General features: G+C 47.1%; 3 non-coding genes and 2 pseudogenes across 3 annotated transcripts; all 5 read left to right on the top strand.

Annotated features, from left to right (window-relative positions):
• The first annotated feature begins 1,161 nt into the window (after positions 1-1,161).
• LOC121311558 lies at positions 1,162-1,279 on the top strand. Its single transcript, XR_005949329.1, has one exon. It is a non-coding gene; the product is annotated as a U5 spliceosomal RNA (small nuclear RNA).
• A 5,125-nt stretch (positions 1,280-6,404) lies between these two features.
• LOC121311547 lies at positions 6,405-6,623 on the top strand (annotated as a pseudogene).
• A 376-nt stretch (positions 6,624-6,999) lies between these two features.
• LOC121311563 lies at positions 7,000-7,117 on the top strand. The gene has a single exon (XR_005949334.1). It is a non-coding gene; the product is annotated as a U5 spliceosomal RNA (small nuclear RNA).
• A 2,114-nt stretch (positions 7,118-9,231) lies between these two features.
• LOC121311549 lies at positions 9,232-9,455 on the top strand (annotated as a pseudogene).
• Positions 9,456-9,838: 383 nt separating this feature from the next.
• On the top strand, positions 9,839-9,956 carry LOC121311562. Its single transcript, XR_005949333.1, has one exon. It is a non-coding gene; the product is annotated as a U5 spliceosomal RNA (small nuclear RNA).
• Positions 9,957-12,800: the final 2,844 nt, after the last annotated feature.

The following is a 12,800-nucleotide window of genomic DNA, read 5'->3' as shown; positions in this document are numbered from 1 at the left end:
CCAAAAGAGGAATGGCCATACCTATGGGTCATGCTAAACTGTTTTAAAGAGGCCATGTGGAAGGCGAGAAACCTCCTAGTGTTTAAAGGAAACCTTCTGTCCTCTGGAGAGGTGAAGAACTTGGCTTGCCACAGGCTCGGAGAGTATCAGATACAGGATGCGCTGCGTGAGGGAGAAGACATCGCCCAGGAGAAATGGGGCCCTTGCTGGTGTTTGCCTGCCACCTGGACTCGTGCCGGTTCATGGTCCAAAGATAGGGGGTGAAGCGGGTTGTTTTTTCTGTCACATTTGCTAACCGGTACAAATGGAAGCTGTGTTTTTTTTGCACATACATTTGGTTGGTTTTATGTATTGTTTTTAAAAGAATTGTTTTTTCTAAGACCCTGTTCTTTATTGTAAAGTTTTTATGACTTGGATTATGTGATTGTTTCTTTTGTATTGTTTTTAGTGTTTTGATTATGTATGATTATGTTTTCACTGTCCAAGGAAAATAAATAAAAACTTTAAAAACAAAAAAATCTGTTCTATATATCAGTTTAAATATCTGATATCGTTGCAAACCCCCATAGGGGATCTGTCTATATACATTGATTTTTGGAAGAAGTGGAGATTCGAAAGCGTGGCTTGCTCGTACCCTGCCACGCATCAGGCCCCGGTGCGTTGCAGTACCATGACTATGGAGTCCCTTTGGGAACGGTGCCGCCATTTTCTCCGAAAGGTCAAAGAGAGAGAGAGAGAGAGAGAGAGAGAGAGCGAGCGAGCGAGAGAGAGAGAGAGAGAGAGACCCTCCCACCCTCCCCACGGAGGGTGTGTCAGCTCACCTCCCACCTTCGCTTCGGCTGGTAAAGCGGCCGTTTTCGTTCTTTTCGTTTTTTTTTTTTTTTTTTTTTTTTTTTTTTTTTTTTTCATATTTCATATTCAGATGGGGCAGGCTCTAACTCAGCGCTAGGCATAATTCAGGCAGGCCTAACGCACGCAGCAGGCCAGTGTAGCAGCAGCAGCAAAGCGCCCTTTCGCCGGGGCGGAACGGCAGATGCGTTTTGGGAGGAGTTCCCTGTTTTTGTTTTGCGTGCGTGGCCTCGCTGCCGCTTGGCAGAGGGGAGGGACTTTGGGCCCTTGGGCCTTTGGGCCGGCCGGAAGGGCTCGGCCACCAGCAAAGGCACGCTCTGGCTTCTCTACAGCTCGAATAAACCTTTCGCCTTTTACTAAAGATTTCCGTGGAGAGGAGCATTTACGAGTTCGATCCAATTTTTGGACAGCCCTTCCCCTCAGGGAGGGGCTCCACCTGGAGTTTAAAAGCAGAACGAGCACAGAAAGGGCGGTCGCCCCCGTTGGAGCCCGGCACCTTTCCTTCCTTCCTTCCTTCCTTCCTTCCTTCCTTCCTTCCTTCCTTCCTTCCTTCCTTCCTTCCTCGCTCCGCCCGCCCGAGAAGCAAGTACCACGACTGCTTCGGCGGGCGGCCGCGCCCGGGGCGTTTGGCCAAAACCATTGTGGGCATCGCTTCTCGGCCTCTTGGCTCAGAGCAAGTGTGTGGCATGACCGCAGTTTGCTCTATCTGAGAGAAAAAGAAGGTGATACGAAGATGGCGTTTAAATCTTCATTCAAGTCGGCACCCGGGGCTGGACTACGGAATACCGTCCGTTTCAGATGGAAAGAGGAGAACAAGGAGGATTTCCTGGATCGTGATCAGTTCGTGGAGAAGGTTTTGCTGGGACAACTGCGCTTTGTACCTGCTCAGATCTACTGCCTACAGGTGAATAACAGCCAAAGATTTTTGGACTTAACTTTTGAAAGTGGTGTTATTTACGATACCTTTTTAAAGAGTTTTGAGGAGAAAGCAGCAGAAAAGCCTTTGTCTTTTTATAGTATGGAGCCACTTTGGCACAAAGACCACAGGGTAATAACAGTGCACATGTTTAACCCATATATCAGTGACTTTGATATTGAGCTGTTCTTGTCTCGGTACTGCAAAACTGTTTCCGGGGGATTACCAGTCAGAGACAAGCATGGCATATGGACAGGCAAAAGACAGTTCCGGGTAACTCTAAAGCCTGATAAGAGCAGCTCTGATGGGTTTAAGCACCCGCCGGCCAACTTTACAATCGGGCCAAACAGGGGCTACCTGTTTTACAGCGGACAGCCCCAGTACTGCAGGAAATGTGGGATTTTTGGGCACCTGGCTGCCACTTGCAAGAACATGGTCTGTCGCAACTGCCAAGGCACAGATCATGAGACCAAGGACTGTGACAGAATTAAAAAATGCAGCATCTGTAACTCCGAGGAGCACCTGTTCAAACAGTGCCCAAAGAGGAGTGCAACCTATGCAGATGCAGTCCGAAGAGAGGAGCCGGTGGAGGAAGAATCAGCAGGTACGGGGGAGACTGTCCCAGAAACCCCACAGGAAATGGAGGAGGAGAAGGAGGGAGAGGAGGAGGTTGCAGGCGGGCCCAGTCGTAGGGTGCTGGCTTCCTCCCGTGACTACAGCGAACCGCTTCCTGGGAACCAGCAGCACTGGAGCGAGATGAAGAGAGGTAGGGAGAAACGGAAAAGCGTTGATGAACCATCAAAGAGTCAATCGGAGGCTGTCACTAAACGGAAGGTAGAGGGGATCCCACTTTCCGTTAATCCCTATGACGCTTTGCTGGTAGAAGAGGAGGGGGAAGCTTTAGAAGAACTGTCAGAAGAGGGAGCTGTTAGAGACTGGAGTGAAGGCAGCACAGGCAGTGCTGAACTCGGAGCTGTTTTAGAAGAAATCCAAGAGCAAGTTCTGGCTCTAGGTAGTGATTATACTAGGCAAATGCTACCCAGCCAGGAGAAGGAATGTCCTCCTGAAGGTGGGCCTGGACATATGTCCGCTTTAGAAGAAAAAAAAGGGACTTGAGTTTTGTTTGTTTTTCTTCCTTTTTTTCTTTCAGCTTATGTAAATGTCTTCCTTGAATTTAATGTCTGTAAATGTCAGGGGGCTGAGAGACAAAGTGAAGAGGACAGCTGTGTTTACCTCTTTGCGATTATATGATTTTTCTGTTTGTTTTTTTCAAGAGGTACACCTTAAAGATGAGAAGGATGTAGAGGCCTTCAGTACAGAATGGGGGGCTGGTGAATCCCGTTGGAGTGTGGGGGGGGTTCATTCTTCAGGAGTGGGTATTGTTTTTAAGGGTCAAAATGTGGGAATTGTGCACACTGTTTCACCTGTACCGGGGAGGGTCTTAATGGTTGATGCTGATTGTGGGGGGACACAGTTTAGGTTTATTAATATATATGCAAATCCTCTTATGTCTGCAAGGGCAGATCTGTTTGCTGAGTTAGGGGATTTGTTGGTCACTAATAGGGTGGTGGTGATGGGAGGGGACTTTAATATTAATTTGGATGTAGCGCAAGATGCAGATTTTAGTTTTAAATATCTGAAATCCCTGTTAACAAATTTTGAGTTAGTTGATGCCTTTGCAAAATTAAAAATGAAGGGGGCCACTTGGAGGAATTCCAGAGGGTCTAGTAGCAGGCTAGATTATTTTTTTGTTAACAAAAATTTTCATTTGCAGTCTGGGTCTGTTCTCCCTATGTGGTTTTCAGATCATGACCTTATATCACTTAAAGTATTAGTTAAAGCTCCCTTGTTTGGCAAAGGTTATTGGAAATTTAATAACAAAGTACTTGAAGAGAGAGAGTTCTGTGAGTCTTTTTTAGAGCACTATCAGTTTTGGGTGGGGTTGAAGCCATATTTCAGTTCAGTGGTAGAGTGGTGGGAGGAGGTGAAAAGGAGGGTGAAAGTGATGTCACAAGAGTATGGTAAAGCTAAGGCTAAAAGGGAAAGGAAGGAGATTTTCAGATTACAGCGGATTTTGGAAGGATTATACATGCTAGGTAATAGGGGACACACAGTTAATTGGGAGTATTTTGCACAGGTGAAACAGCAGCTGAAGGATATTTTTACTTTAAAAGCCACACAGTTTTTGTTCCGGAGGCAAGGAGAAGTGGTCTTTAACACTGAAGCTTGCACTCATTCTTTCTTTAGGCAAATCAGAGATAGACAGAGTAGGCAGGTAATCACTAGCCTGAGGGACAAGCAGAACAGGGAAGTATTGGACCCTGCGGAGGTACTGGAATGTGCTAGCTCCTTTTATGAAGATCTGTTTTCGGTGCGAGATGTGAGCGAGGAGGAGGGGAGCCATTTCCTTGCTCAGGTGTTGTCCCGAGTGCCAGAAGAAGTAGTAGAGGACTTAGAGAAGCCAATACTGTTAGAGGAGCTGACAGCAGCCCTGAAAGGGATGAAAAGCAGGAAGGTACCGGGATCTGATGGGCTTGGGAAAGAATTTTATTTGGCATTTTGGAAGGTGTTGGGAAAGGATGTCTTGGAGGTAGTTCAGGCTATCTTTAAACAAGGTGAACTAGGGAGATCAATGAAGGAAGGCATTGTCACTCTTTTATTTAAGAAAGGAGAGAAGTCTGATCTGCAGAACTGGAGGCCCATTACCTTATTAAATGCTGATTATAAATTAATAGCAAAGGTCCTTTCAGGTAGGCTGGGGAGAGCGATGCCCCATATTGTGCACACAGACCAGACTTGTGGAGTCCCAGGCAGGTCTGCCCAGTGGAACCTGCAGCTGATTCGCGACGTGATTGGCTGGGCGGAGGACAGGAGGGTACCACTGATGCTTGTTAGTTTAGATCAGCAAAAGGCTTTCGACCGGGTACATCATGGGTTTTTGTTCAGGGTTTTGCAAAATTTTGGGTTTGGTGAGCACTTTTTGAGGTGGTTGGGCATCATGTATAATGGGGTTTTCAGTAGGCTCAGGGTGAATGGGAATTTGGGGAGAGAGGTCCGACAGGAATCGGGAGTAAGGCAGGGTTGTCCGCTCTCTCCTCTCCTCTATGTCTTGTTTGTGGAGCCCTTTGCAGCGGCTCTACGGGGGGACGGGAGGGGGGGGGGGGTGGTAATCCCAGGTAGTAAGGGAGAGGTATTGAAAATCTCACAGTACGCTGATGATTCCACGTTATTTTTGGACTCCGATTTCAGTTTAAAAAGCTCTTTAGCGTTAGTTCACAGGTTTGGGTTAGCTTCAGGGTCCTGTTTGAATGTAAATAAAACTTCTATGATGTATTTTGGAACCTGGAGCAACAGAGAAGATGCACAGTGTGATTTAAAACTATGTACAGAGGGTATTAAAATTCTTGGGGTCACATTTCATCGCACCCAGGCAGAGGTTAAGAATTGGGAGGAGAGGTTAGAAAAGGTGGGTAGGCAGTTAGCACTTTGGAAAAGTAGAAGACTAACCTTTATAGGTAAAGTGCTAGTAGTAAAAGCCATCGTTCTGCCTGTATTGGTCTATCTGGCATATGTATTTCCTTTGCCTCGCAGGATGAGAAGGGGGGTCACTAGGACAGTGTTTCAGTTTATGTGGGGAGGGAGGTATGAGTATGTGAGGAGGGACATTATGTATAGACCTATAAAGGAGGGGGGGAGGGATGTGCCGCACATACCACTGAAATTAGACTGTTTATTTTTTTCAAACTTATATGTTGCTTTAGTTGGGGAAGTCTCGCACAAACGGCAGTATTTTATCAAGTTTTGGTTTTCCTGGCCTATGCGTCATCTGGTCCCTATTTCAAACAGCGTTCCCAAGGCAGAGACTAGGCCTGCCTGGTATGAACATGCTGTAGTGTGGTCAAAGGCTAATCCAGCTTGTAAAGAGAAAGATCTATGTCTGTCACATAAAATGTTGTATCGTCAGTCTGTTTCAAGCTTTTATGTACGTTTTTTCTCACTGACTCCACAAAATGCCTGGGCTGAGATCCAACCGAAAGGCTTGGATAATAGATTTAGTGATTTTAATTGGTTATGTGCACATAGCCGAGTTCCAGTACGGGAGGTTCTACATAGGCACTCCCTGACCAGAAACCCTTTTTGTCCAAGGAACAGCTGTTTATCAGAAGAAACACAAAGGCATATGTTGTGGGAATGCCCCTTTTCTAAATCAGTGTGGGAAAGGGCGGGGGATCTGTTTGAATTATTGGTGTCGGGTCTTGTTTTGGATTATGATTTTATTATGTATGGTGGTGGGTTGGGAAAATATTCAAAAAAGATGGGTTTTATATTATGGTTTCTAGTAAGTCTGATAAAATTTGAAATATGGGGAAATAGGAACTGTCTGGTTAAAAACAACAAGAGCATGTGCCCTGACAGAGTGATGAGAGAGATTCGGGGGCAGGTAAAAAGGCGGATCCAAATAGATGTGGATAGATGGGGCTTTAATGCCGCCAAGGAGAAATGGAAGAACCTTACTGCCATACAAATATAGGATGTCTCCGATGTACTGTGTGTTTGTGAAAAATATGTGAATTGCGCTGATAACCGTATGGGTGACTTAGTAGTATGTGTATATGGAAATATCATTAGTATTTGTCAAATTACTTGTATTTGTAAGTAATTGTATTGTATGTTCATTAAAAAAAAAAAAAAAAAAAAAAAAATCTGTTCTTATCAGTTTAATATCTGATACGTCCCCCATAGGGGGACCGTCTATATTAAATGGATTTTTGGAAGCGGGAGATGGAAGCGGGGCTTGCTCCGTCCACTCCACGCATCGACCCGGTATTGCAGTACCTCCGGGAACGGTGCCCATTTCTCAGAAAGGTCAAAAGAGAGAGAGAGAGAGAGAGAGAGAGAGAGAGAGAGAGAGAGAGAGAGAGAGAGAGAGAGAGCCCCACCCTCCCCCCCTCCCCACCTCCCCTTTCCTGGGACGCGCCGTTTTCCCGCTCTTTTCGTTTTTTTTTTTTTTTTTTTTTTTTTTTTTTTTTTTTCATATTTCATATTCAGGCAGGCCTAACGCACGCAGCAGGCCAGTGTAGCAGCAGCAGCAAAGCGCCCTTTCGCCGGGGCGGAACGGCAGATGCGTTTTGGGAAGAGTTCCCTGTTTTTGTTTTGCGTGCGTGGCCTTGCTGCCGCTTGGCAGAGGGGAGGGCCTTTGGGCCGGCCGGAAGGGCTCGGCCACCAGCAAAGGCACGCTCCGGCTTCTCTACAGCTCGAATGAACCTTTCGCCTTTTACTAAAGATTTCCGTGGAGAGGAGCATTTACGAGTTCGATCCAATTTTTGGACAGCCCTTCCCCTCAGGGAGGGGCTCCACCTGGAGTTTAAAAGCAGAACGAGCACAGAAAGGGCGGTCGCCCCCGTTGGAGCCCGGCACCTTTCCTTCCTTCCTTCCTTCCTTCCTTCCTTCCTTCCTTCCTTCCTTCCTTCCTTCCTTCCTTCCTTCCTTCCTCCCTCCGCCCGCCCGAGAAGCAAGTACCACGACTGCTGCGGCGGGCGGCCGCGCCCGGGGCGTTTGGCCAAAACCATTGTGGGCATCGCTTCTCGGCCTCTTGCCTCACATCAAGAGAACAGAGAAGGCAAAGGTTATATCTGGAAAGCGTGAGCTGGAAAGAGATTTACTGAGAAAATGGAAGAAGGACAGAGAGGAAGAAATACCCTGCGATTCCAGCTGAAGCAGTTGACTGGATTGTGGGGGAGAAGGAAGTTTGTTCTGGAGGTCTTGTTTGGGCTGTTCAAGCTGGAACCAGAGGAGGTGCTGTGTTTGAAAGACTTCATTGCGAAGGGAATTTTCGACCTGACCCTGTACACGGAAGAAGACTGCTGGAAGGCCATGAAAGTGTTTGAGGAGAACAAGGAGAGGCTGCCGGCCAGTGTTTTTAACCTGGAACCGCTGTTTCTCATGGACTGGAGAGCAGTGTTTGTGTCGATGTCCTGCCCTTTTGTACCGGTGGAGGACATCACTACCAGCTTGAAGAGGAGCTGTGAGTTGAGAGGCGAGATGCCAGGGAAGGTACTGGACACTGAGAAGGTATGGAATGGAGTATGGAAGTATACAGCAAGATTGTTTATCAGGGAGGGGAGGATGGTCCACATTCGACCTGACCTGATGATAGGAGCAGTGAGGGGGTCGGTGTTTTATAGGGGACAGCCAAGAACATGTTTTAAATGCAACAGTACTGGGCATCTTGCAGCAGAATGTGAGGAAGTGGTTTGCAAAAATTGCAGACAGACAGGGCATGTTTCCAGGGATTGCCCCAGCAGTGTTGTGTGCAATCTTTGTGGCTCTGAGGAGCACTTGTATAGGGATTGTCCACAAAGCGCAAAAAGTTATGCACAAGCAGCCAGAGATGGGGCAAAGAAGGAAAGTGAGAGGAAAGAACAGCCCAGCAAGAAACCAGAGCAAGCTAAAGAACCAAAAGAAGGAGACACAGATTCAAACAAAAGAGCAAGTGTTGGGGGTGGAGTCTCCGAAGATGGAGGCGGAATGGCGGGAAAAAAGGTACCTGAGCAAACAAAGGAAAGAGGCGGAGCTCCGGGTAGTAAGGGAAAGAAAAAGGGAGATGGTATTTCAAAGGATGACCAACAGAGGGCCCCAGGGAAGCAATCCATTCCCGACCCAATGGAAGTGGATGTGCAGAAGAAGAGGAAAGAAAGAGGGAATGAGGAGGTGACTAGTGAAGGTGAATCAAGGAGGGTAAGAGGAAGAGAGGAGAGTGTAACAGTTGGGCCGAGTTGGAGTGAGAGGGTGGAAGAAGAGGAGAAGAAGAAAGCCAGAGAGGTTCAAGGAAGAGTGCCAGAACCTATGATATCGGAATCTGGGTTGAGGGAGGATGCTGAGGATGTACTAATGATGCGGTTTTGCAGGAAAGAGTATGCAGAACTGGTGGCATGGGAGCTGAGAATGAGGAAAAGGACTCCGACAGAGGAAGAGCTTGGTCGGTTTAAGGTGGAGAGACAGCGTCTTGTGAAAAGTGCAATATGGAAAGAAAAAGAGCTCAAGGAAAAAAGGAGAAGTGAAGAGAGCAGTTAAAGTAAAGACTGCTGTGTTTTTTTTTTTTTTTTTTTTTTTTTTGTTGATTTGTTTGTTTTGTTTTTGGTAAAGTTTTTGGGGATAGTGTTATTGGGCAATGTGGGTTTGTGTTCAGGGGTTGATTTGCATATATGTAAATTTAAAGAAATGGTGTTTTTCAGAATATATGTTAGTTATTGGTTTTATGTATTAGCTAGTCGTTGATTTTGTGGTTTTTTTTCAGAATACCATGTTTAGTTACTTGCTTTTAGAGTATTAGCTAGATCTCTTTGATTTTGTGGATTGGTTTTGTAATGGTAACATGTTTCTTGTGTTTTTTTTGGATGTTTTTTCTCTTGTTATTTGTTGTGGTATTGTGAATTGTATGTGTTAGTCTTGTACTTGTGTATGTGTTGACTGTTTATTAACCATGATTGTAATAATTACAAAAAAAAAAAAAAAAAAAAAAAAAAAAAAAAAAATCTGTTCTTATCAGTTTAATATCTGATACGTCCCCCATAGGGGGACCGTCTATATTAAATGGATTTTTGGAAGCGGGAGATGGAAGCGGGGCTTGCTCCGTCCACTCCACGCATCGACCCGGTATTGCAGTACCTCCGGGAACGGTGCCCAGTTCTCAGAAAGGTCAAAAGAGAGAGAGAGAGAGAGAGAGCGAGAGAGAGAGAGAGAGAGAGAGAGAGAGAGAGAGAGAGAGAGAGAGAGAGAGAGAGACCCTCCCTCCCCACCTCCCCTTTCCTGGGACGCGCCGTTTTCCCGCTCTTTTCGTTCTTTTTTTTTTTTTTTTTTTTTTTTTTTTTTCATATTTCATATTCAGGCAGGCCTAACACACGCAGCAGGCCAGTGTAGCAGCAGCAGCAAAGCGCCCTTTCGCCGGGGCGGAACGGCAGATGCGTTTTGGGAGGAGTTCCCTGTTTTTGTTTTGCGTGCGTGGCCTCGCTGCCGCTTGGCAGAGGGGAGGGCCTTTGGGCCGGCCGGAAGGGCTCGGCCACCAGCAAAGGCACGCTCCGGCTTCTCTACAGCTCGAATGAACCTTTCGCCTTTTACTAAAGATTTCCGTGGAGAGGAGCATTTACGAGTTCGATCCAATTTTTGGACAGCCCTTCCCCTCAGGGAGGGGCTCCACCTGGAGTTTAAAAGCAGAACGAGCACAGAAAGGGCGGTCGCCCCCGTTGGAGCCCGGCACCTTTCCTCCTTCCTTCCTTCCTTCTTCCTTCCTTCCTTCCTTCCTTCCTTCCTTCCTTCCTCCCTCCGCCCGCCCGAGAAGCAAGTACCACGACTGCTGCGGCGGGCGGCCGCGCCCGGGGCGTTTGGCCAAAACCATTGTGGGCATCGCTTCTCGGCCTCTTGGCTCAGATCCAGTGTGTGGCTTGACCGCAGCTCGATCTGTGAAGTGATAGGTAAGGTACGGTAAACGGTACACGGTACGGTACGGTAACGGTACGGTAAACGGTACAGTAAACGGTGGCAATATTGGTTGCTGGTAGCTGAGGTTTTGGAGGTAGGAGAGAAGACCAGAAGCCAGTGAAAGAGCCGGTATTGCTTGGCAGGTAAGGGGGACCCTTTGAGGGCACCTTATCTGCATTCTAGTGAAGTATTGTTCTCTTTTTTCTTTTTTTTCCTCTTTTTGTGGGTGTTTTTTTTTCCAAATTTCTAAAATGGCAGGTCCAATGGGACGCCGTTTTAATTGTGTGAGGTTCTCTGTAAATGAGTCGAGTGAGGGGGAGGAGAGTTTGTTTTCGAATAGGCTTGAATTTTCCAGAGGGGTTGTACAGAAGTTGTTGGGATTTAAGCCAAGTGATTTGAATTGTATTATTACAACAGGGAAAGGACGACAATGGGATGTAAGTTTTGCGTCTGAAATGGGCATGATGGATTGTGTGAGAAGGTTTAATAGCTTAAGGGGAAGTGATGTGATAAAGGATTTGAGTTTGGAGAAACTTACAAATAATGCACGAAGGGTGGTGATTGTGAGGATGGGCTCAGAGGTGGTGAGAGGCCAGGATGTGTGCACTTGGTTGAGGAGGTATTGTAATGTGAAGGGGGAAGCTATGAAAGTGAGGGATGATGATGGGGTGTGGACGGGGGCATGGAGGGTGGTGTGTGAGTTGTGGACAGGGTTGGGGACATATGATGGGTTTATGCATATACCTTCTGATATTGCACTGGGTGCTGACAGGGGGTATGTGCATTACTTCGGTCAGCCTAAGGTGTGTAGGAAGTGTGGAGATATGGGGCACTTAGCGGTGGTGTGTAAGAGAGTGGTATGTAATGTGTGCAAGGAGGAGGGGCACATGGCCAGGGAATGTCAAGTTAGGAGGAAGTGTAATCTCTGTGGGAGTGAGAAGCACTTTTTTATGAATTGTCCAAAATCCTTCGCCAATAAGGCTAAGGGGTATGAGGAAGCAGAGGAGAGTGAGGAGGATGGGAGGCAGGAAGGGGGATGTGAGCAGCAGGAGGATGGGGGAGGGAGGGAGGAGAACAGAGAGGTGGGGGTGAGGGAGAGTCAGGAGGAGGTGGGGAAAGAGCAGCAGGGATTTGTTTTGGCAGATGATTTGCTGGTATCTCCATCAGAGGGGGAGAGTGAGGACCTAGGAGAGGGGTCCAGTGGAAGGAGCGAGGAGGTGTGTATGGAGAGTGGTTTAGTGAGTTCTGTAGATGAGGTAGGGGGAGGTATTCTTTGTGAGATGCAGGAGCGGGATGGGTCTAGTGTAGAGGGATCAGGGCTGGAGGAGGAGGAGGAAGGTAACCCAGAGGAAGAGGAGATGGATCAGGAGAGGACTCCAGGGAAAAGGAAGTTACAGAAGGGGGAGGGGGAGGGTTTCTTCAGAGTGGAAGGGCAAAAGAAGGGGAAGAAGAAAAAAGAGCAGGAAGGAGGTGGGGGAGTAGGGGAGGAGGGTTTTTCGTCCCCTAGTTCTGTCATTTCCTCTAGGAGTGAATATAAAGGAGATGGCGGTGCGGAGAAGGACGGGGGGATGCCGTTCCTGGATTTGGAGGGTGTGAGAGTGTTTGCCTCGGGTGCGGTAAGTATGGGGGAGGAAGTGGTGGTAGGTTGTCAGGAGGGGGGGGGGGAAAAGCCCCTCTTAGCTATATCATGATGAAAGATTCGGCGTGTGCATGGCTTTTACCCTTTTTACAATGGCTCTGAGTGTGGTGACTTTAAATGTTAGGAGTATCAAAAGTTGTGATAGGGGTAAAATGGTGTTGTTATATCTGAGTGGGATACAGTGTGATATATTGTGTTTACAGGAGTGTGGTATCCCTGATTTAGAGGACAATAGTACTTATGAGGGGAGGTGGGGTTATGGGCCATCTGTGTGGTCGGGGTCAAATGAAAACAAGTCAGATGGGGTAGCAGTTTTGATTAAAAATAAGGGGGTTAGGATTAGAAACCACAGAGTTATTGAAAAAGGTAGGGTGCTGGAGGTAGAGGCGGAATATTGTGGGAAGAGTTTTAGTTTATTTAATGTGTATGCTCCGCCCGAGGTGGAAGGGAGGGCACGTTTATTTAAAGAGTTGAGGGTTAATTTGATAAGGAGCAGGCCGGTTATTGTAGCAGGGGATTTTAACTGTGGGTTAACTATGGAGGATAGGCGAGAGATAAAGAAGGGGTTCAAATTGGATAAAGCTAGTAAACTGCTAAAAGAAATAGTGGAGGATTTTCGATTGGTGGATTGTTTTAAAGTAAACAATGTGGGGGAAAGAGGGTTCACTTGGGTGAAAGGGGATGGGACCCAGGCATCCAGGATTGATTTTGTGTTTGTCTCACAGAGGGTGGAGTGCAAGGAGTGTGTGTTGGTACCAATGTTCTTCTCTGACCACTGTGCGCTGAAGGCTGCTGTGGACCTTACAGATTGTGTGGATGTAGGAAGGGGAGTGTGGAAGTTGAATTGTGGGTTGTTGGAGGATGACTGGGTGTGTGAGGTGTTTAGAGAGCGGTATGGTCAGTGGCAGTCCTTGAAGG

Source organism: Polyodon spathula, unplaced genomic scaffold (assembly GCF_017654505.1).
Source record: "Polyodon spathula isolate WHYD16114869_AA unplaced genomic scaffold, ASM1765450v1 scaffolds_3260, whole genome shotgun sequence".
Taxonomy (NCBI): domain Eukaryota; kingdom Metazoa; phylum Chordata; class Actinopteri; order Acipenseriformes; family Polyodontidae; genus Polyodon; species Polyodon spathula.
The sequence above is the reverse complement of the archived record's forward strand: the minus strand, read 5'-3'. Positions and strand labels throughout refer to the sequence as shown.